General features: G+C 46.9%; 1 protein-coding gene and 1 long non-coding RNA gene across 4 annotated transcripts in view; one reads left to right on the forward strand and one right to left on the reverse strand.

Moving 5' to 3' along the window:
• MYO1D (myosin ID) overlaps positions 1 to 11392 on the forward strand; it is a 382937-nt gene that overhangs the window by 343656 nt on the left and 27889 nt on the right. The window lies entirely within an intron of this gene.
• Positions 11012 to 11350, reverse strand: LOC134808869 (uncharacterized). The gene is made up of 2 exons (XR_010152912.1): positions 11261 to 11350; positions 11012 to 11136 (listed from the first exon to the last, which is right to left on the reverse strand). It is a non-coding gene; the product is annotated as an uncharacterized LOC134808869 (long non-coding RNA).

Here is an 11392-nt window from a genome sequence, read left to right on the forward strand (position 1 = left end):
ATGATTCCTGATACTAGTGTTGAGACATGAAATTTTCCTGCTCTGTAAGCAAACAATATTGAACATAAAAAGTGACACATAATACTCTAGAAGCTTAAATGTTGTCCCAATCACTTTTCTCTACATTTCAGCATGATTGCCTGCATATATTTTGAATGTACTTCCCCATCCTGATCATGCTTTCAGGTGTTAGAATAATCTAGCCAAGCCTTCACTGAATGCTTCTCCGCTATCCATCATTATGCATGCACATGGCCATTTTTGTTTGATGCACACAAAAGGTTAATGCCTTGAGCCAGGTTTAGAAAATTGGGGATTAATGTCTAAATGCAGAGCTGATGCCATTTTTTCAGGAAAAGCAATGACCTTTATAGAATCTTTTTCCAACAACATTCTTATTTGCCTTCCATCAAGTTTTATTTGGTATTGCAGAGTAAGCTTACTATATAAATCAGAACTCTTTCTGATGAAGTGACCAATTTAATCCCAAAATTGAATGTCCTAGAAGGAACTCAGAGAGTTGCAGGACCCTGGGGACTTTAAGCACTAGAACCAAGGACGTGATCACCATCAAGATCCTTTTCTTCTCCTCCCAACCCAGCTCTCTTTCTCCACTCCTCTCAGTCTCTGTGTGCTGGCCTCATTTTTTCCGACAGTAGGCTTCTACACAGGGGAAACCTTGGTCACAGGCAGCTCCAGACTTCCATTATGTCAGCTTAGCATCCTGAAAGAAAGAGAAAGCCTATCTGACTTCAAAATATATGAATCCCAACGGAAGTCTCTGATTGGCCCAATTTGGTTCTCATGCCCTGTACCCAGGCCAAGGCATGGAGGAGAGGGAGCAGGTCCTGGGATTGGTAGATCACATGCCCATCCTCAAGGCTGTGGAGTGTCAGCCTATGCTGGGCAGCACCATCCTGGGTTGCAGTGAGGGAGGATCAGTTCTCCAAAGGGAGTGAGGACAGAGAACTAAAAGAAGGGAGCAGACAGAAACCAATGTCAATTATACTCAATGGTGAGATGCTCTTTTATTTAAAAAAAAAAATTATTTTTAGCAACAGGGTCTCACTCTGTTGCCCAGGCTGGGGTGCAGTGGCATCATCATAGCTCACTACAACCTCAAACTCCTAGGCTCAAAAGATCCTCCCGCCTCAGCCTCCCAAGTAGCTGGGACTACAGGCATGCACCACCACACCTGGCTGATTTTTGCATTTCATATAGTGATGGGGTTTCACCATGTAGCCCAGGCTGATCTCAAACTCCTGGACTCAAGTGATCCTCCCACCTCGGCCTCCCAAAGTGCAGGGATTACAGGCGTGAGCTACTGCACTAAGCCTTTCTTTTGTCTTGAATGATATCTTTCATTCTTGTCCCAGAGTGTCCTGATGCACCACAATGAAATTATTATATTCTTGGAATTAGACTAGCACTTAGTCTGTAATTTTTTCTCTTCTCATCATGTAATTTTAAAATATTTCCTTATGTTCTACATTACAGCATTTGTTGAGATGCAGTTATTATAGTTTTAAAGGGCTTTCACATACATTATCTCATTTAATTCTCAAAATCTTCTAAGCCATTTTTAAATGTATTAAGCCTATTTTATAGATGGACAAAAAGGCTTAGAGAGGTTCTGTGATTTTCCCAAGACCACAGACAGAGTGTAATGGAGCGGCTCGATGAACACAGATCGGGCTCCCTTGCCTGTCCTTGGTGTCACATGCCTTAGATAACTGTCACCTATGTTTTTTAATTTATATTTGTCTCATTGTCCCTGGAGAACTGAGACTCTGCCATCTACTTTTACCACAGAGCTCCACGAAACTTCCTCTAGTGCTGTATACCTTGTGAATGCTGAATAGGTGATGCAGACTGGTAATGAACCAAGGAGTTTAAAACGCTATTGTTCAAGTGGAGATACAGCTGGGAACCTTTGAGGTTGTGGAGCCCAGGTACAGTGGGAAGACTGCCTGGCTCCCCGTGTTTGTTTACGCGTTGGGAGTCAGCACGGGGCCTCCCCCACGGTGAGGAGCGCTGTCCCTGGAGAGCCTCTTGGAAGGCAGCCATGATCGTGGAGAGGAGTGTTCATGTCTCATCCGGGAAATCTCTCACCGCCTGTGCCCCTTCCCTGTCTTCTCTCAGACAGCCCATAGAAACACATTAGCATCCTGGGCCTGATGCTATTCCTTAAGCAAAAGGCACCTGCCCACCCGCATATGTCCATGTGAGTCTCACCCACCTGAAAGCAGCACCCCCTGAGCCCATCCTGGCCACATCCACAAAGCACACCCAGCAGCTCATTGCCCCTGCATTAGACACACACACACACACACGATTATAGAGTTTACCCCTGTGGAAAGTGTTTTCAGATGAAACAGAAAAGGGTCTAGCATCCCTTACTCTGTATTCTTCTTAAGGGAGAAACTTACAACTGCAAAACAGGTCCTGCCCTCCCCACCCGCCCCTTTTCTGGTGGGTTTCTTCCCTCCTCTCTGTCCAGGCAGCTCACGTCTCTGGAGGGACACCTCACCTGCTTCCTGCTATAGCCTCTGCTATGTTCTGTGATGCCTTCTGAGACCCTGCCAGACTACCTGGGGCAGCTTGTCTCATCCTCCTGCTCAATTCGCAGCTCCCTGTTCAAGTACAAGCTAGTTAACAACAGACACAGATTCAGATCCAAGTGAGGGGTGGGTTGGGCTGTGTGTGTGTGTGTGCACGCACACATGCAGAATTTTGATACTGCTCCTGCACATTGCACGTAATGATGTGCAACACTTGTTCTTCTCACTTAGGAGTCCCACCATCTAATGCCTACAGGAAGTAAACCAGAAGTCTCATCCGAGGACACCATCTACCGATCTATGTCAGTTTCCTATTGCCGCTGTAACAAATTACCACAGATTTGGTGGCTTTAAACCACAGACATGTTTTTTTCTCACAGTTATTAAGGCCAGCAGTCCACATTCATTTCACTGGGCCAGAACGAGGGCGTTGGGCAGGGCCTGTTCCCTCTGGAGGCTCTCAGGGAGAATCCACTCCTCCACCCCTCCGGCCTCTGGGAGCTGCCGGCACTCCTTGGTTTGTGACTGCTTCACCCTGATCTGTGCCTCCGGGATCACACTGCCTCCTCCTCCTCCTGTCTGTGTCAGATCTCCCTCTGCCTCTCTTTTAAAAGAATACTTGTGATTGCAACTAGGGTCCACCTGGATAATCCAGGATAATCTCCCCATCTCAGCAGCCTTACATAATCCCATCTGCAGGCCTTTTTGCCATGTATGGTAACATTCACAGGTTCCAGGGATTAGGATTTGGATATTTGGGGGTGGGAGGGCATATTCAGTATCACACACTACCCTTCCCAGTAATTCCCCCGACACACATACACACACACACACATACGCACACACACATATACACACCCCTAAGTTCTACTCAAGAGCTGGCTCTGCTTCTTTCAACTTCCCAGTTCTGAGGAGCCAGCTTCCCAGCTCTGCCATGCACTTCCTACCCATCTCACCCTCTCCCACCTGCAAAGCAGTAATTCCTCAGTGCCTTGCTACCAGCTCTCCAAAGGGCAGAGGAGGCTAGACATCGCCTCTGATCAAGGTACTGGATACCTTCTTCCCCAAAACCACTGGCCCAGTGGGGCAGAAGAGGGCAAGCCTTAAGTGGGGTAGAACCCAAATGGGCCAATTTTACCACCATAAGAATCAAGTCAGCCGGGCGCAGTGGCTCACGCCTGTAATCCCAGCACTTTGGGAGGCTGAGGTATGTGGATCACAAGGTCAGGAGTTCGAGACCAGCCTGGCCAACATGGTGAAACCCTGTCTGTAAGAAAAATACAAAAATTAGCCAGGCCTGGTGGCGGGCGCCTGTAATTCCAGCTACTCAGGAGGCTGAGGCAGGAGAATTGCTTGAACCCGAGAGGCAGAGATTGCAATGAGCCAAGATCGTGCCACTGCAGTCTAGCCTGGGCGACGGAGCAAGACTCTGCCTCAAAAAAAAAAAAAAAAGTTGTTTTGCTTTTATGTAGCTTTTATTGTTTTGTTTTATTTTGATAGAGTCTCTCTCTGTTGCCCAGGCTGGAATGCAGTAGCACAGTCACAGCTCACTACAGACTTGATCTCCTGGGCTTAAGCAATCCTCCCACCTCAGCCTCCTGAGTAGCTGGGACTACAGGCACATACCACCATACCCAGCTATTTTTTTTATTTTATTTTTAGTATAGACGGGGTCTCACTATGTTGCCCAGGCCGGTCTGAAACTCCTGGGCTCAAGCGATCCTCCCATCTCAGCCTTCCAAAGTGCTAGGATTATAGGTGTGAGCCACCAAACCTGGCTACTTTTATGTAGCTTTGACAAGCGCAGGAAATGTCTTGCCTCTGCCCCTCTGTCAGGATATCTCTAGAATTTAAAGTTAGTGAGAACAGAAAGCACATCCTTGGCTTACAGTCCACAGGGCCTGGCAGTGCCTCAACAGGCTGGACACTCCTTGGACAGCCACATGGACTCCTCCTTACTGTGGTTAGCCGCCGTCAACCAGTCCTCTCGCCAGCATGCAGGGTGGGTTTGGCAGCGCCAGGCACAGCTTCACATGCCTTCCTTGTTCTTCTGAAGTCCCCTCTCTGGATGGTGACCTTGTTCATGTGGCCATTTTTAAAGCAGAAAGTTGGATCCCAGGCCAAATCCTGCCTTGCAGTTCCGAGAGGCATGTGCTGTCCCCCTTCACTGGTGATGGCGGGCCGGGGAAAGACCCCACTGTGGTCTTACGAAAAGTGTTTGTAGAGAAACCAAGCAGCACTGTATGGGATGGCTGATAATTGCTGCTCTTGGTGTTAGTTCCTATCTGCTTAGGCAGAAGGTTGGGACTGGGGAGGAGGAATGTTAGTGGAGATTTTATGTAACTGTAAACTTTCTCTCTACTGTAAGAAGGATTCTCTTGAAAGAAAATGAAAAACAGTTCCAGATGGTCCATGGAAGATGTTTCATGGTTGGAAACCTATTCTACCTCCTTGTCAAGAATAACTATGCCTTGGCTGGGCACGGTAGCTCACGCCTCTAGTCCCAGCACTTTGGGAAGCTGAAGTGGGAGAACTGCTGGAGCTCAGGAGGTCGGGGCTGCAGTGAGCCATGATTGTGCACCTGCACCCCAGCCTGGGCAACACGGCAAGATTCTGTCTCAAAAAATAATAACTATACCTTGAAAATAGGGGTCCATACTTACCAGCCCACCAAAAAAAAGAAGGCTTTATGAAGAGGAAGTACCAAGATCTAGATAAAGAGTCTCTAGCTCCTTTCAGTTATCAGGGTAAGATGTTCACTTTGTATTTAGGTATTAATCTTAGGCACAGACACCATCTAGGAGTCTGTAGTGCCACATTTACATACATATATGCACACTTGAAGATTTTTTCAAACTCATAACTGACAAAGGACTTTATTTGAATAGATATTTGATACGTTAAAATAGAAGACTTAGAGGCTATTGAAGGACAAATAATTTGATGTAATCTAAGAAATATATTGGAGGGAAAGGAAGAGAGGGAGTTCTTGTTGAGTTCGGAACAATATAGAGCTGATATTTACAGAGGAGCTATTATGTGCTGAGCCAGAAGTGGGGATAAAACAGTGAACAGAACCCAGACCCTGCCCAGGGTTTACAATCTGGTGGGGGAACCAGATGAGTAGACAGGGGATTACAATGCAATGTGTTAAGTACATTAATAGGGGATATACGTCAAAGGGGCAGTTAACCCTTTCTTGGAAGATCGGAAAGGCTCCTAAAAGTGATGCCAATATTGAGGAAAAAATGACAAATAGAAGTTGATCTGGAAAAGAGACCAAGAGTCTTCCAGGCGGGGAATAGCATGTGCAAAAGCCTAAAGGCAAAACCATCGTGGCAAACAGGTGTATGAGGGTGAACTAGGAGACAGATAGCTGAATGACCTAGCGAGAAGGGCAGGTAGGTGGGGAGTTGGGAGGTCCAGTTTCTCCTCGGGCTGAGTGACCCTGCCTCTCCTCCATGTTAGCTATTGTCACTGAAGGTAGCGCCAGGGAGCCCAACAAGCTGCCCAGTTCTCTCTACTTTCTTCTGTGGCATCTGAGACTCCAGGATGGGCTCCAATTAGAAACTGCAGGGAGGGCCGCTGCAGTGTCTCTCGGCCCCAGAACTGATATTTCTGGGGCAGAGAGAGTTGGGTCCTGAAAGTTGAAATAAATGTTCCTTTCTAGCAGGGTTCTGATCGCTTCTCGGCCTTTTGGCTAAGATCAAGTCTAGCAGGGTTCTGGAACTGTCCCCAGCGAGGAGCAGGTTATCAGATGCACAACTCTGCTGTCACACCTTATTATATCCCAAGAAAAAAAAAAGTTCTTGGTTACCTGAAAAAAAAAAAAAAAAAACCCAAGGAATTTTAGAAATCACTTGATAAGAAATGTCAAGACATACTGACTAGAAATCAAACCACAGCAGCTGCTTCCCACAGCTGCATGCCATGTGGCGACCTCATTTGAACAGTTAGTGAGGCTTAAAATAGCCAGGAATGTAAAACTCTTCAGGATCAGGTCTCTCAGTGAGATAGCCACAGAAATCCACGTGGGGAAGGAGAGAGGGGACGTTTGTCTTGAAACCGTTGGACCAGTGGTCAGAGGACTATCAACTGACAGCCAAATAAATCCTACCAGGAGCCTGCAGTTCCCCACTCCTATGAATGATTGAAGCTAATGGTGCCCATTTGACAGATGGTGAGAAAAGCATGTTGGCCCCTGAATGCTTGCAGATTGAGAATTCCTAATTCAGCTATAATCCAAATACAGTTGACTTCCTAAGGAAAACAAAAGTAACGAGATGTAGGCTAGGTGTGGTGGCTCATGCCTATAATCCTAGCATTTTGGGGGGCCAGTGCAGGAGGACTGCTTGAGCCCAGGAGTTTAAGACCAACCTGGGCAACATAGCGAGACCTTATCTCTACTAAAAATTAAAAGAATTAGTCAAGGCCAGGCGCGGTGGCTCACGATTGTAATCCCAGCACTTTCGGAGGCCAAGGTGGGTGAATCACAAGGTCAGGAGTTCAAGACCAGCCTAACCAACTTGGTGAAACCCCATCTCTACTAAAAATACAAAAATCAGCCAGGCATGGTGGCGGGCACCTGTAATCCCAGCTACTCTGGAGGCTGAGGCAGGAGAATCGCTTGAACCCGGAGGCGAAGGTTGCAGTGAGCCGAGATCATGCCATTGCACTCCAGCCTGAGCAAAAGAGCGAGACTCTGTCTCAAAAAAAAAAAAAAAAGAATTAATCAGGCATGATGGCACCCACCTGTGTGGTCCCAGCTACTCTGGAGGCCGACACAGGAGGATTGCTGGAACCCAGAAGTTTGAGGCTGCAGTGAGCTATGATGGTGCCACCGCATTCCAGCCTGGGTGACAGAGCGTGACCCTGTCCAAAGAAAAAAAAAGAAAAAGTAATGAAATGTAAGTTCATTTTTTCCATCCTACGCCTGAGCTTGTTAGCGCAGAGTGTTTTAGTTGTGAAACTAAGACTGAGACTGAGACTTTCTCACCAATAGAGGGAAGAGTGAGTTGACGTCGGAAGGAAGCATGCTCCACCAAAGACAAAAGCAAAATGATGCTTTTTTTACTGTGGGAAATTCAAAACGATGCATATATTCATTCAGCCCCAGAGAAAACAGATATGCTTTCCCAAACATAGAAAAGCACCAACAACTTTTTTATTCCATTTTTCTTGTAAGAAAACTAGTTTACCCTTGTTGTAGCAGCTCTGTGGCAATCATAATAGCAGCAGCACATGCTGATTACGCACTGCACTGTGCTCCAGGCACTGTGCTGAGAGAACTCTTTGCCATGGATCATTATCTTTTGATCTTCACAAAGTCTGTATGAAAATAATACTATCGTCATCCCCATTTCATGGTTGAGGAAACTGAGGCTTGGAGAGGTTAAGAAGTTTGCCCCACGGCTTACTGGTTGTTGGGAGAAGATGGGATTTGCCCCGACCACTCTCACTCCAGGGTTGGCACTCTTTTTTTTTTTTTTTTTTTTGAGACAGGGTCTTTTTCTGTTGCCCAGGCTGGAGTGCAGTGGTACAATCACCGTTCACTGCAGCCTCAACTTCCCAGGCTCAGGGACTCAGCCTCCTAAGTAGCTGGGACTATAAGTGCACACCACCATGCCTGGGTAATCTTTTGTAGAGATAGGGTTTCTCCATGTTGCCCAGGCTAGGACTGGCACTCGATTGTAAAGCTCCTCGGGCACTGTTTTGTCATGAGACTGAATGGAATGATTTTTGTAGTCTTCTAAGTCTCCTGTGGAGAGCTTTTCTGTTTCTCATTTGCATCATGCTCTTTCGCTATTGGTGACATTTCGCACTTCTGCCCTTTCCTTTTCTCTCATGGACTCGATGAATGAACACTGAATCGGAAATGTGAAGCCCAAGGTGAGAGTTTCACTTCCACCCCTAAGTGATCTTGACAATTCATAACCTCTTTGGGCCTGGTTTCTTGTCTGTAAAAGGAAGTTGTTGGGTCAGAGCCAAAGCCCACCCCTGTGCTAAATACCTTTCTTCTCTTTCCCCTCCCCCACCTGCCTTCCCATCTCTTTTCCCTTCCTTCTCTTGCTGTCCACTGGCAAGCCCTGAGTCCTACCTGATCCTCTTTCCTCCCATGTGGTAGGCAGGCAAAGGTAGTGGCGTTAGTTGCACTGCTGTCTAAGAGGCATGGGGGGCCAGGCGTGGTGGCTCACGCCTGTAATCCCAGCACTTTGGGGGGCCAAGGTGGGCAGATCACAAGGTCAGGAGATCGAGACCATCCCGGCTAACATGGTGAAACCCCATCTCTACTAAAAATACAAAAAACTAGCCGGGCATGGTGGCAGGCACCTGTAGTCCCAGCTACTCGGGAGGCTGAGGCAGGAGAATGGCGTGAACCCGGGAGGCGGAGCTTGCAGTGAGCCGAGATCGCACCACTGCACTCCAGCCTGGGTGACAGAGCGAGACTCCATCTCAAATAAAAAAAAAAAAAAAAAAAAAAAGACATGGGGGACACTAAGACTGAGGAGCCTGACAGCCACATGATGCTCCTAATGGAGTCCACAGGCAGCACTGGCCCTCCTCAGTGGGTAATGAGCAAAAGCTGGCTGTGCGACTCCTCTACCCCACTCGTTTTTCCGTGTTCTTCATGTCATTAGGTTCTTCATACTGCCCCTTAGCTCACCCTCCTGCTTTGTGCCAGGCCATCCTAGCCTCCTCCAGTCCCTCCCCACCTTAACATCACCTCTCAGTGCTCTGTGCCCCATCCCCTGGGAACTCTGCTGTCTATTTAGGAAACAGTGCATCATGTCTTCCTAATATGTTCACTATGCATCCCTTCCAGCCGCTATAATGCTTTAACTCATTGTAAGTCAGCAGCTAGAACTTAAGGCCTTCAAGAAACTAGAGTAGTTTGGGACAAAATTCTTTCATTCTGACCACCAATGGGGGACCCATTTTTGGTGAAAAGGCTTTCATTATAACCCTGAACTCTGTGGTTTCAACTCAGCATTAGGCCACAGCATCAGGCCTTTAGTGGTGAGATGGAAGCAGGGATAGCAAATTATGTCATAATCCATGAAGAGAATTTATTTCATACCTCTATCATTTTTAGTTAATGTTTTGCTTGATTAATTTTAATTATTTGCTCCTAGAGGATATGTAAATTTTATTCGACCTGAATATTTGGAATATTTCAGAGAAACTGAGTTTTGCTTTTTTTTTTTTTTTTTTTTGAGACACAGTCTCACTCTGTCGCCCAGGCTGGAGTGCAATGGCATGATCTCAGCCCACTGCAACTTCTGCCCGCTGGGTTCAAGCAATTCTCCTGCCTCAGCCTCCTGAGTAGCTGGGATTACAGGCACCTGCCACTGCACCTGGCTAATTTTTGTATTTTTGGTAGAGACAGGGTTTCACCATGTTGGCCAGGCTGGTCTTGAACTTCTGACTTCATGATCCCCCACCTCGGCCTCCCAAAGTGCGGGGATTACAGGCGTGAGCCACCGCACCTGGCCTAATTTTTTTATTTTTAGTAGAGAAGAGATTTCACCATGTTAGTCAGGCTGGTCTTGAACTCCTGACTTCATGATCTGCCCGCCTTGGCCTCCCAAAGTGCTGAGCTTATGGGCGTGCGCCACCGCACCCGGCCCTGAGATTTATTTATTTAATCCAGGTTGGCTGGCTAGGGTTCTATGGACCAAGAAGTACTCACCACCCACATCTCAGCAAATTAATGTTTTCCCGAAACATTTTAAATTATTGATCATGAATTTCACTAGCATCTATATTTAAATATTCCTTGACGCTATGGCTACTAAACATAGGAGCAATTTGTATGAGGAACTGAAAATTCCTCCTTAACCTCCTCACTGTTCTTTTCAGTTTGTTCCTGATTATGCGGGAATTTACAGGCCTTCATCACATGAAGTCTGCCTCTACAGAAAGACTGCTTTACTCTTCACTATCATAGCACTCATGAGTGCTATGAGAGACAATATGCGTTTTTTGAGCCTTCTCTTCCCTATTTTAGGTGTGTTTCTAAGGAGTAGGTTGGTTGTCATGGTTCAGGATGGAAGAATACTGGAGTAGGCAGCGGAGGGAGGCAGGCCATCTGGCCCTGAGGGAGGGGTCTTTAGGAAATCAGTAGACAGCCCGCTGGCCAGAAGATTTTAGATGTGTTCTTGCTTAAAGCTGAACTCAAGGTCGGATCTTTTCTCAAGGCCCAGTTCTAGACTTCTAACCTTCCAAACTGAGGTCTGATCTTTTGGGTAAGCCAATGGAAAGATTCTCTAGGTTTTGCTGAACAAAGGGGCGCGATTCCCCGCCCCATGTTCTCAGCAGCTGAGTCCTACCATTCCCTGATTGATTTCCACCCCCTGCCATTCCCAATACCGCCTGCAAAGAAGATGAACTTTGTCAGTCACCTTTGAATATGGTGCAGTTTGAATTCTGGAATGCAGGAATAACAGCAGTTCACGCGTATTATTTTTATTCATCATTTTTCTGTCAGTGGCTGTGGCAAGGCCCTGGGATACCACAGTGGCTTCTAGGATAACCAAAGAACACATATGACTCTTAGGATGGACGTAGCATCTGTCTAGATGAACAGAAGAGTGGTTAGGAAATGGCACTCCAGTCAGACCCATGACCTGTATCGGGGGAGCCCCACAGCAGCGCGAGCAGAGCAGTCGGGAGGCAGCTCCCTGCCAGCCCACACCAACCTGTCACACGCCTATTATTCATCGACATGCCTCTCTATTATGATCTCACAAAGCATGGTGCTCCAGACCCAGGACAGATATGTCATAAAGATGGGACTTTGCCTGATGGATAAAAAGACCTATGTTCCTGCC

This window comes from Pan troglodytes, chromosome 19 (assembly GCF_028858775.2).
Source record: "Pan troglodytes isolate AG18354 chromosome 19, NHGRI_mPanTro3-v2.0_pri, whole genome shotgun sequence".
NCBI lineage: Eukaryota > Metazoa > Chordata > Mammalia > Primates > Hominidae > Pan > Pan troglodytes.